The sequence below is a fragment of the Pseudorca crassidens genome, chromosome 20, assembly GCF_039906515.1.
Source record: "Pseudorca crassidens isolate mPseCra1 chromosome 20, mPseCra1.hap1, whole genome shotgun sequence".
NCBI classification, from domain to species: domain Eukaryota; kingdom Metazoa; phylum Chordata; class Mammalia; order Artiodactyla; family Delphinidae; genus Pseudorca; species Pseudorca crassidens.
The window spans coordinates 25,483,554-25,496,299 of NC_090315.1; positions in this window are offsets into that span (position 1 = coordinate 25,483,554).

The following is a 12,746-nucleotide window of genomic DNA, read 5'->3' on the forward strand; positions in this document are numbered from 1 at the left end:
CCACTATTTTATCTTCCAGGTCACTTATCCATTCTTCTGCCTCAGTTATTCTGCTATTGATCCCATCTAGAGTACTTTTAATTTCATTTATTGTGTTGTTCATCGTTGCTTGTTTCATCTTTATTTCTTCTAGGTCCTTATTAACTGTTTCTTGCATTTTGTCCATTTTATTTCCAAGATTCGGATCATCCTTACTATCATTATTCTGAATTCTTTTTCAGGTAGACTGGCTATTTCCTCTTCATTTGTTAGGTCTGGTGCATTTTTATCTTGCTCCTTTATCTGCTGTGTGTTTTTCTGTCTTCTCATTTTGCTTATCTTACTGTGTTTGGGGCCTCCTTTTTGCAGACTGCAGGTTCGTAGTTCCCGCTGTTTTTGATGTCTGTCTCCAGTGGCTAAGGTTTGTTCAGTGGGTTGTGTAGGCTTCCTGGTGGAGGGGACTAGTGCCTGTGTTGTGGTGGATGAGGCTGGATCTTGTCTCTCTAGTGGGCTGGTTCACATCTGGTGGTGTGTTTTGGGGTGTCTGTGGCCTTATTATGATTTTAGGCAGCCTCTCTGCTAATGGGTGGGGTTGTGTTCCTGTTTGCTAGTTGTTTGGCATAGGTTGTCCAGCACTGTGGCTTGCTGGTCGCTGAGTGAAGCTGGGTGCTGGTGTTAAGATGGAGGTCTCTGGGAGATTTTCACCGTTTGATATTATGTGGAGCTGGGAGGTCTCTTGTTGACCAGTGTCCTGAAGTTGGCTCTCCTACCTCAGAGGCAGAGCCCTGACTCCTGGCTGGAGCACCAAGAGCTTTTCATCCACACGGCTCAGGATAAAAGGGAGAAAAAGTAGAGGGAATTAGTAGAAGTATGAGGAAAGAAAGAAGGAAAGGAGGGAAGGAAGGAAGGAAGGAAGGAAGAAAGAAAGAAAGAAGCAAAGAAGGAAAGAAGGCAAGAAGGAAAGAAAGGAGGGAGGGAGGGAGGGAGGGAGGAAGGAAGGAGGGAAAGAAGGAAAAAAGACAGAAAGAAAGAAGATACAGTAAAAATAAAATAAAGTATAATAAAGTTATTGAATTTAAAAATTCTTATTTAAAAAAAAAAAGGACGGATAGAACCTTAGGACAAATATCGAAAGCAAAGCTATACAGACAAAATCTTACACAGAAGCATACACATACACCCTCACTAAAAGAGGTAAAGGGGGAAAAAATCATAAATCTTGCTGTCAGAGACCACCTCCTCAATTTGGGATGATTCGTTGTCTAAAGGAGGGAAGGAAGGAAGGAAAGAAAGAAAGAAAGAATGAAGGTAAAGTATAATAACGTTATTAAAATTGATTATTAAGAAAAAAATTTAAAAAAAAAAACCATGGACGGATAGAACAAATGGTGGAAGCAAGACTGTACAGACAAGATCTCACACAGAAGCATACACATACACATTCACAAAAAGAGGAATAGGGAAAAAAATCATAGATCTTGCTCCTAAAGTCTACGTCCTTAATTTGGGATGATTGGTTGTCTATTCAGGTATTCCACAGATGCAGGGTATATCAAGTTGATTTGGAGCTTTAATCCGCTGCTTCTGAGGCTGCTGGGAGAGATTTCCCTTTCTCTTCTTTGTTCTCACAGCTCACAGGGGCTCAGCTTTGGATTTGGCCCTGCCTCTGCGTGTAGGTCGCTGGAGGGCGTCTGTTTTTTGCTCAGACAGGACGGGGTTAAAGGAGCCGCTGATTCGGGGGCTCTGGCGCACTCAGGCCAGCGGGGAGGGAGGGGCACGGAGCGCTGGGCGGGCCTGCGGTGCGGCAAAGGCCGGCGTGTCTTTGCACCAGCCTGAGGCGCGCTGTGCGTTCTCCCGGGGAAGTTGTCCCTGGATCCCGGGAACCTGGCAGTGGCAGGCTGCACAGGCTTCGCGGAAGAGGGGTGTGGAGAGTGACCTGTGCTCGCACACAGGCCCCTTGGTGGCGGCAGCAGCAGCCTTAGCGACTCCCGCCCGTCTCTGGGGTCCGCGCTTTTAGCCGCGGCTCGCGCCCGTCTCTGGAGTTCCTTTAAGCAGCGTTCTTAAACCCCTCTCCTCACGCACCAGGAAACAAAGAGGGAAGAAAAAGTCTCTTGCCTCTTCGGCAGGTGCAGACTTTTCCCCGGACTCCCTCCCGGCTAGCCGTGGTGCACTAACCCCTTCAGGATATGTTCAAGCCGCCAACCCCAGTCCTCTCCCTGCGCTCCGTCCGAAACCCGAGCCTCAAAGCCTCAGCTCGCAGCCCCGGCCGCCCCGGCGGGTGAGCAGACAAGCCTCTCCGGCTGGTGAGTGCCAGTCGGCACTGATCCTCTGTGCGGGAATCTCCCCGCTTTGCCCTCCGCACCCGTTGCTGTACACTCCTCCGCTGCTTCGAAGCTCCCCCCTCTGCCTCCCGCAGTCTCCACCCGCCAAGGGGCTTCCTAGTGTGTGGAAACTTTTCCTCCTTCACAGCTCCCTCCCACTGGTGCAGGTGCCATCCCTATTCTTTTGTCTCTGTTTTTTCTTTTTTTTTTTTTTCTTTTGCCCTACCCAGGTACGTGGGGAGTTTCTTGCCTTTTGGGAGGTCTGAGGTCTTCTGCCAGCCTTCAGTAGGTGTTCTGTAGGAGCTGTTCCATGTGTAGATGTATTTCTGGTGTATCTGTGGGGAGGAAGGTGATCTCTGCGTCTTACTCTTCCGCCATCTTCAAGGTCCCCCCCAGCACTGGTTTTTAGAGAATTTTAGATGATACTTAATTTGGTATGTTATATGTTAATGAAACTATATTTCTCCCAATCACATTATATCATTTCCTATGATCTTGTTACTCTAACATCAAATTTAAGATAAGAAATATATTTAAGCCCCATGGGCACTATTACTTAAAAAAAGGAAAAAAGTATCTGTCCAATTATTTTCAGCAGGGAAAATTTACCAGAGTGTACAGCCTCACATTTAATTGCTTTTTTTCCCCTTTTTGCATTGGTGAATCATTTAGAGCTTATGATAATTTAAAAATAAATATTTTTCAAAGCCTCAGGGCATTCATTGTATAATGATCATTTGAAAGATTTCTTGGTTATAAGGTTCTTAAAAGAACAAAAATGCTGTCCGCAGCACCAGTTATTTCTATATTAAAAAGATGAAATTGCTCATTAAGTGGTACCAGTCCATTTCTTTCATCAGTCTTACTGCCCATTGTAGCAAAGATTCAGTCTCTGAATTAAGCAAATGGCTATACATTTGTAAGTCAATAACTAGACTCTATTTCCTTTAACACAATCATCTCACACATCTAAAAGTGTTGTCAGCCTTACTACAAGGTCTTTTCCAGAGGAGACTGAAGATAGAGTTTTGTTGCTGTTGTATATTTTGCATTTTTGGTTATTTAAAGCAATATTTGTTTTTTTTAGTTAAGGTCCTGCTAGTCATGACATGCACACTTTAAAAAGAACCAGAGGAGAGAGGGGGAAGATGGCGGAAGAGTAAGATGCAGAGATCACCTTCCTCCCCACAGATACATCAGAAATACATCTACACGTGGAACAACTCTACAGAACACCCACTGAACACTGGCAGAAGACCTCAGACCTCCCAAAAGGCAAGAAACTCCCCACGTACCTGCGTAGGGCAAAAGAAAAAAGAATAAACAGAGTCAAAAGGATAGGAACGGGACCTGAACCAGTGGGAGGGAGCTGTGAAGGAGGAAAGGTTTCCACACACTAGGAAGCCCCTTCGCGGGCAGAGACTGCGGGTGGTGGAGGGGAAAAGCTTCGGGGCCGCGGAGGAGAGCATAGCAACAGGGGAGCGGAGGGCAAAGCGGAGAGTTTCCCGCACAGAGGATCAGGGCCGACCGACACTCACCAGCCCAAGAGGCTTGTCTGCTCACCAGCCAGGGCAGGCGGGGCTGGTAGCTGAGGCTTGGGCGACGGTCGGAGTGCAGAGAGAGGACTGGCGGCGTGAACACAGCCTGCAGGGGGTTAGTGCACCACGGCTAGCCAGGAGGGAGTCCGGGGAAAAGTCTGGACCTGCCAAAGAGGCAAGAGACTTTTTCTTCCCTCTGTGTTTCCTGGTGCGCGAGGAGAGGGGATTAAGAGCTCTGCTTAAAGGAGCTCCAGAGACGGGCGTGAGCCACGACTAACAGCGCAGACCCCAGAGACGGGCATGAGACGCTAAGGCTGCTGCTGCCACCACCAAGAAGCCTGTGTGCGAGCACAGGTCACTATCCACACCCCCCTTCCAGGGAGCCTGTGCAGCCCGCCACTGCCAGGGTCCCGGGATCCAGGAACAACTTCCCCGGGAGAACGCACTGCGCGCCTCAGGCTGGTGCAATGTCATGCTGGCCTCTGCCGCCGCAGGCCCGCCCCGCATCCATATCCCTCCCTCCCCCCGGCCTGAGTGAGCCAGAGCCCCCGAATCACCTGCTCCTTTAACCCCGTCCTGTCTGAGCGAAGAACAGACACCCTCCGGCAACCTACACGCAGAGGCGGGGCCAAATCCAAAGCTGAGCCCCGGGAGCTGTGCGAACAAAGAAGAGAAAGGGAAATCTCTCCCAGCAGCCTCAGGAGCAGCGGAATAAATCTCCACCATCAACTTGATGTACCTGCATCTGTGGAATACAGGAATAGACAACGAATCATCCCAAATTAAGAGGTGGACTTTGAGAGCAAGATTTATTATTTTTTCCCCTTTTCCTCTTTTGGTGAGTGTGTATGTGTATGCTTCTGTGTGAGAATTGTCTGTATAGCTTTGCTTTCACCATTTGTCCTAGGGTTCTATCTGTCCATTTTTTGATTTTTTTTTTTTTGGTGTTTTTTTACTTTAAAAAAATTTTTTTTTCTTAATAATTATTTTTTAATATTATTTTACATTACATTATTTTATTTTATTTTATTTTATTTTATCCTTCCTTTCTTTCTACTTTTTCTCCCTTTTATTCTAAGCCATGTGGATGAAAGGCTCTTGGTGCTGCAGCCAGGAGTCAGTGCTGTGCCTCTGAGGTGGGAGAGCCAACTTCAGGATACTGGTCCACAAGAGACCTCCCAGCTCCACGTAATATCAAACAGCAAAAATCTCCCAGAGATCTCCATCTCAACACCAGCACCCAGCTTCACTCAACACCAGCAAGCTACAGTGCTGGACACCCTACGCCAAGCAACTACGAAGACAGGAACACAACACCACCCATTAGCAGAGAGGCTGCCTAAAATCATAATAAGGCCACAGACACCCCAAAACACACCAGCAGACGTGGACCTGCCCAAAGAAAGACAAGATCCAGCCTCATCCACCACAACACAGAGACTAGTCCCCTCCACCAGGAAGCCTACACAACCCACTGAACCAACTTTAGACACTGGGGACAGACACCAAAAACACCAGGAACGACGAACCTGCAGCCTGCAAAAAGGAGACACCAAACACAGTAAGATAAGCAAAATGAGAAGACAGAAAAACACACAGCAAATGAAGGAGCAAGATAAAATCTCACCAAACCTAAAAAATGAAGAGGAAATAGGCAGCCTACCTGAGAAAGAATTCAGAATAATGATAGTAAAGATGATCCAAAATCTTGGAAATAGAATAGACAAAATGCAAGAAACATTTAACAAGGACCAAGAAGAACTAAAGATGAAACAAGCAATGATGAACAACACAATAAATGAAATTAAAAATACTCTAGGGGGCTTCCCTGGTGGTGCAGTGGTTGACAGTCTGCCTGCCAATGCAGGGGACACAGGTTCATGTCCCGGTCCAGGAGGATCCCACGTGCCGCAAAGCAGCTGGGCCCGTGAGCCACGGCCACTAAGCCTGCACATCCGGAGCCTGTGCTCTGCAATGGGAGAGGCCACAGCAGTGAGAGGCCTGCGTACTGCAAAAAAAAAACAAAAAAAAAACAAAAAAACCTCTAGAAGGGATCAATATCAGAATAACTGAGGCAGAAGAACGAATAAGTGACCCTGAAGATAAAATACTGGAAATAACTACTGCAGAGCAGAATAAAGAAAAAAGAATGAAAAGAACTGAGGACAGTCTCAGGGACCTCTGGGACAACATTAAATGCACCAACATTCGAATTATAGGGGTTCCAGAAGAAAAAGAGAAAAAGAAATGGTCTGAGAAAATATTTGAAGAGATTATAGTTGAAAACTTCCCTAATATGGGAAAGGAAATAGTTAATCAAGTCCAGGAAGCACAAAGAGTCCCATACAGGATAAATCCAAGGAGAAATATGTGAAGACAGAATTAATCAAACTGTCAAAAATTAAATACAAAGAACCCATATTAAAAGCAGCAAGGGAAAAACAACAAATAACACACAAGGGAATCCCCATAAGGTTAACAGCTGATCCTTCAGCCAAAACTCTGCAAGCCAGAAGGGACTGGCAGAACATATTTAAAGTGATGAAGGAGAAAAACTTACAACCAAGATTACTCTACCCTACAAGGATCTCATTCAGATTTGATGGAGAAATTAAAACCCTTACAGACAAGCAAAAGCTGAGAGAGTTCAGCACCACCAAACCAGCTTTACAACAAATGCTACAGGATCTTCTCTAGGCAAGAAACACAAAAGAAGGAAAAGACCTATAATAACAAACCCAAAACAATTAAGAAAATGGGAATAGGAACATACATATCGATAATTACCTTAAATGTAAATGGATTAAATGCTCCCACCAAAAGACACAGACTGGCTGAATGGATACAAAAACAAGACCCATATATATGCTGTCTACAAGAGACCCACTTCAGACCTAGAGACACATACAGACTGAAAGTGAGGGGATGGAAAAAGATATTCCATGCAAATGGAAACCAAAATAAAGCTGGAGTAGCAATTCTCATATCAGACAAAATAGACTTTAAAATAAAGATTGTTAGAAGAGACAAAGATGGACTCTACATAATGATCAAGGGATCAACCCAAGAAGACGATATAACAATTGTAAATATATATGCACCCAACATAGGAGCACCTCAATACATAAGGCAAATACTAACAGCCATAAAAGGAGAAATCAACAGTAACACATTCACAGTAAGGGACTTTAACACCACATTTTCACCATTGGATAGATCATCCAAAATGAAAATAAATAAGGAAACACAAGCTTTAAATGGTACCTTAAACAAGATGGACTTAATTGATATTTATAGGACATTCCATCCAAAAACAACAGAATACACATTTTTCTCAAGTGCTCATGGAACATTCTCCAGGATAGATCATATCTTGGGTCACAAATCAAGCCTTGGTAAATTTATGAAAATTGTATCAAATATCTTTTCCGACCACAATGCTATGAGGCTAGATATCAATTACAGAAAAAGATCTGTAAAAAAAACAAGCACATGGAGGCTAAAGAATACAGTACTTAATAACGAAGTGAGCACTGAAGAAATCAAAGAGGAAGTCAAAAAATATCTAGAAACAAATAACAATGGACACACGACGACCCAAAACCTATGGGATGCAGCAAAAGCAGTTCTAAGAGCAAAGTTTATAGCAATACAATCCTACCTTAAGAAATAGGAAATATCTCGAGTAAACAAGCTAACATTGCACCTAAAGCAATTAGAGAAAGAAGAACAAAAAAACCCAAAGTTAGCAGAAGGAAAGAAATCATAAGGATCAGATCAGAAATAAATGAAAAAGAAATGAAGGAAACAATAGCAAAGATCAATAAAACTAAAAGCTGGTTCTTTGAGAAGATAAACAAAATAGATAAACCACTAGCCAGACTCATCAAGAAAGAAAGGGAGAAGACTCAAATCAATAGAATTAGAAATGAAAAAGGAGAAGTAACAACTGACACTGCAGAAATAAAAACGATCATGAGAGATTACTACAAGCAACTCTATGCCAATAAAATGGACAATCTGGAAGAAATGGACAAATTCTTAGAAATGCACAAACTGCCAAGACTGAATCAGGAAGAAATAGAAAATATGAACAGACCAATCACAAGCAATGAAATTGAAACTGTGATTAAAAATCTTCCAACAAACAAAAGCCCAGGACCCGATGGCTTCACAGGCGAATTCTATCAAACATTTTGAGAGGAGCTAACACCCATCCTTCTCAAACTCTTCCAAAATATAGCAGAGGGAGGAACACTCCCAAACTCATTCTACGAGACCACCATTAACCTGATACCAAAACCAGACAAAGAAAGAAAACTACAGGCCAATATCACTGATGAACATAGATGCAAAAATCCTCAACAAAATAGTAGCAAACAGAATCCAACAGCACATTAAAAGGATCCTACACCATGATCAAGTGGGGTTTATTCCAGGAATGCAAGGATTCTTCAATACATGCAAATCAATCAATGTGATACACCATATTAACAAACTGAAAGAGAAAAACCATATGGTCATCTCAATAGATGCAGAGAAAGCTTTTGACAAAATTCAACACCCATTTATGATAAAAACCCTGCAGAAAGTAGGCATAGAGGGAACTTTCCTCAACATAATAAAGGCCATATATGACAAACCCACAGCCAACATCATCCTCAATGGTTGAAAAACTGAAAGCATTTCCACTAAGATCAGGAACAAGACAAGGTTGCCCACTCTCACCACTCTTATTCAACATAGTTTCGGAAGTTTTAGCCACAGCAATCAGAGAAGAAAAGGAAATAAAAGGAATCTAAATCAGAAAAGAAGAAGTAAAACTGTCACTGTTTGCAGATGACATGATACTATACATAGAGAATCCTAAAGATACTACCAGAAAACTACTAGAGCTAATCAATGAATTTGGTAAAGTGGCAGGATACAGAATTAATGCACAGAAATCTCTGGCATTCCTCTACACTAATGATGAAAAATCTGAAAGTGAAATCAAGAAAACACTCCCATTTACCTTTGCAACAAAAAGAATAAAATATCTAGGAATAAACCTACCTAAGAAGACAAAAGACCTGTAAGCAGAAAATTATAAGACACTGATGAAAGAAATTAAGGATGATACAAATAGATGGAGAGATATACCATGTTCTTGGATTGGAAGAATCAATATTGTGAAAATTACTCTACTACCAAAGCAATCTACAGATTCAATGCAATCCCTATCAACTACCACTGGCATTTTTCACAGAACTAGAACAAAAAATTTCACAATTTGTGGGGCTTCCCTGGCAGCGCAGTGGTTGAGAGTCCGCCTGCCGATGCGGGGGACACGGGTTCGTGCCCCAGTCTGGGAAGATCCCACATGCCGTGGAGCAGCTGGGCCTGTAAGCCATGGCCGCTGAGCCTGCGCGTCCGGAGCCTGTGCTCCGCAACGGGAGAGGCCACAGTCGTGAGAAGCCGGTGTACCGCAAAAAAAAAAAAAAAAAAAAAAATTCACAATTTGTATGGAAACACAAAAGACCCCGAATAGCCAAAGCAATCTTGAGAACGAAAAACAGAGCTGGAGGAATCAGGCTCCCTGACTTCAGACTATACTACAAAGCTACAGTAATCAAGACAGTATGGTACTGGCACAAAAACAGAAAGATAGATCAATGGAACTGGATAGAAAGCCCAGAGATAAACCCACGCACATATGGTCACCTTATCTTTGATAAAGGAGGCAGGAATGTACAGTGGAGAAAGGACAGCCTCTTCAATAAGTGGTGCTGGGAAAACTGGACAGGTACATGTAAAAGTATGAGATTAGAACAATCCCTAACACCATACACAAAAGTAAGCTCAAAATGGATTAAAGACCTAAATGTAAGGTCAGAAACTATCAAACTCTTAGAGGAAAACATAGGCAGAACACTCTATGACATAAATCACAGCAAGATCCTTTTTGACCCACCTCCTAGAGAAATGCAAATAAAAACAAAAATAAACAAATGGGACCTAATGAAACTGCAAAGCTTTTGCACAGCAAAGGAAACCATAAACAAAACCAAAAGACAGCCCTCAGAATGGGAGAAAATATTTGCAAATGAATCAACTGACAAAGGATTAATCTCCAAAATTTATAAGCAGCTCATGCAGGTCAATAACAAAAAAACAAGAGCTAAGCCTGGAGGATGGGCAGAGGGAGGTACACAGGGCTTGTCAACTGGATTATCACAAACACCAAATCCTTGCGAGCCTTGGGAAACGAAAGGCTGAGCAATGTGGCCAGCTCCTTTTTGCCATTTTGTCTTGCTAAAACAGAAGTTTACTGAACACCTGCATTTAGGTGAGAACATCAGAGGCTCAGGAGAAAAGCTAATGTCACCTAGAAACCAAGAACTTCTGTGACCAAACTCACTGAGTCTCCCTTCAGATAACCGAGGGGTCAGATGCCACTCGTGTCTGTTTGGGAAATAGTCATTCACTTTCATTCAAAGCTACTGCTACAACCATGCCGCATTCAGCTCCGTGTCTGCCTTCCCCACTACAGTGAGACATTCCAGAATGCCATGCTTCACTTAAAAATAAACAAACACCTTCTGTCTCCATCCTGGCACAGTTTCAGTTTATTTAGCATTATAACGTATGTCATCTGTTTCCTTAAACAATCTAACGTGGGCATGGCACAATGGGATTGGTAATTTTGACAAATGAGAAACAGCCTGCCATCAGCACAACCATAATGACATTTGGTTTGCTGTCAGTAGATACTACTGTGTGTTCTTTCTCTTCTTGTTCTTGGAAAATAAACACAGAAAAAGACTTCAAGAATTCCAGCTCTAGCCCTTCTAAAAAGTTAAAACGATCGAAACTGCTCACCTTTAAATGTGCTATTCATCTGGCAAACACTAAGAAGATGCCACCTTCCCTGTGAGGAGCACATTGGCTCTGGCAGGGGATGTAGAAACAGCCCCTGCCAGCAAGGGGCTCACAGCCCATGGGAGAGACCAGATTACAAAGCACAGTTAGAAAGCAGCTCACAGAGGGGCAAGAAGAAAACTCACAAGGTAGGGTGTGGTTGACCACCACTTCACCTCCCCCACCCACACACAAAGGAGGAGTTTCACCAGGGTTGACTGGAAGCAGTTACCACTGCCCTCCATCAAGTCCTCAATTCTTGTTTCATCCCACACACACCAATGATTTTCATAGGGAGCTTTCCAAGTCCTCGGGCCATTTCATGACAGGAGTGACAATCTCTTCGGTTGAAAGGGAGACATAGAGGGAGCTCCCGCGGCCTTCTGTACAACCTGCTGCCCAGGAACTTCAACCACTTTTTCCAAGAGGGGCTGAGCTAAAGCTGTTGGCCCAGCCTTTCAGGGAACAACACGATACAGCATGGCTGCTGCATGGACCACAGAATCCAGAAAGACTCAGACTCCCAGCACCACCTGGAGCTCGGAGACCTGTTTCCTTCCACTCACTCATTTGTTCACAGAGTCAGTCCTTCAGAAAAGATTTACTCAGCCATCGCTGCTCACTGGGAAACAGAAACGATCAATGCATAGAACCAGAGTTTGGGCCTTAAGAACAGCCAATCTAACAGCAGAGGTTTGCATGAGGGATACAGGAGAATGGAGGTGCCAAAAGGAGCTGGAACTTTGAAGCTGGACACACCTTTGTCTTTTCTAGAGAGGGCCTGAAGCCCCCTGGCCCCTGAGCCAGGGTCACATCTGCAGACCTTCCCTGGAGTAAGCAAGTAAAGCTGTCCTACCCTGGGCTCCGTGCCTGACTCTGGCCCCATTGTGGGAGGGTCCAAGCTCGGTCTTGACCCCGAGTCCTGAGAATCACTGGGGGAGAGCCCAGAATCACTAGGGCACACTGCCTGCTTGTCCTGCCTAATGACTCTTCCCTACTCTGTGTCCATTCATTCATTCCCATGAACACTATTCACTACAGTGCCTCAAATTCCCCTACAGGCCTGAAGCCCCTTTAATGCTCACTGAACACATGATGATTTTTTCCCACTCTCTCAGGAAAAAAGGTGGGCATAAAGATTGTCACTCTTAACATTGTCCTCAAGTAAATCCCACATTCTCAGAAAGATAAATTTCTCAGGACTACCATAAACAGAACATGTAAGCTTGCAAAGTTCTGATGAGAAGTCTGTTCTAAAATAGTGCCAGCTCTCTGCTGCACGTTACCACTAAGTAATGGAGATGAAGCTGGAAAACACGCAGGAAAAGACCCAGCAAATACCAATAGCCGAGGCTGGTATCTGAGGGGGAGGCAGTGTAGGAAAAAGAAACTCTCTCTGCTCCCCAGGAGAACTCCCTTTCCTAATAGTTAGTCTCCTTAACTAGCAGTAAGAGGCTTGGATAAATAAAACCAGGAACAATGAATGTGGACCACAAGGAGAGAGTTTTATCCCCCAAACTAGAAAGAATTGATAACATAAAGTAGTGATCTTCTTGTCCACGGCAGCATGCAAGCAGATAATAGACAATAAAAAGGTGGTAAAACTATAGAAGAGATTGAAGCAAGAGAAAGACTTTAAGGGAGAGAAAGAAATAATATTACCAAGGCATCAATTATAAGTCAGGCACTCTGCTTGGCCTTTATACAAAGTTCTACAACAGTGCTGAGGAAAATATTATTGCCTGCATTTTGCCTATGAAGCAACTATAGCTCATAGAGGTTAAATAAATATTCCAAAGCAGCAAACTGATAAGTGGATATGACTCTACAGCCCACGCTCTTTCCATCACAACATACCACCTCCGTAGAGGGTCGCAACAATGTTCTAGAGTAATTTGTTCACTCAACAGATATTTATTTATTGAGTGTCAAACCACTGTGCTGGTCCTGGGGACACAGAATAAAGAAAAGCTTAGATCAGTGTGTGGGATTCCAAGATTCTGTAAGG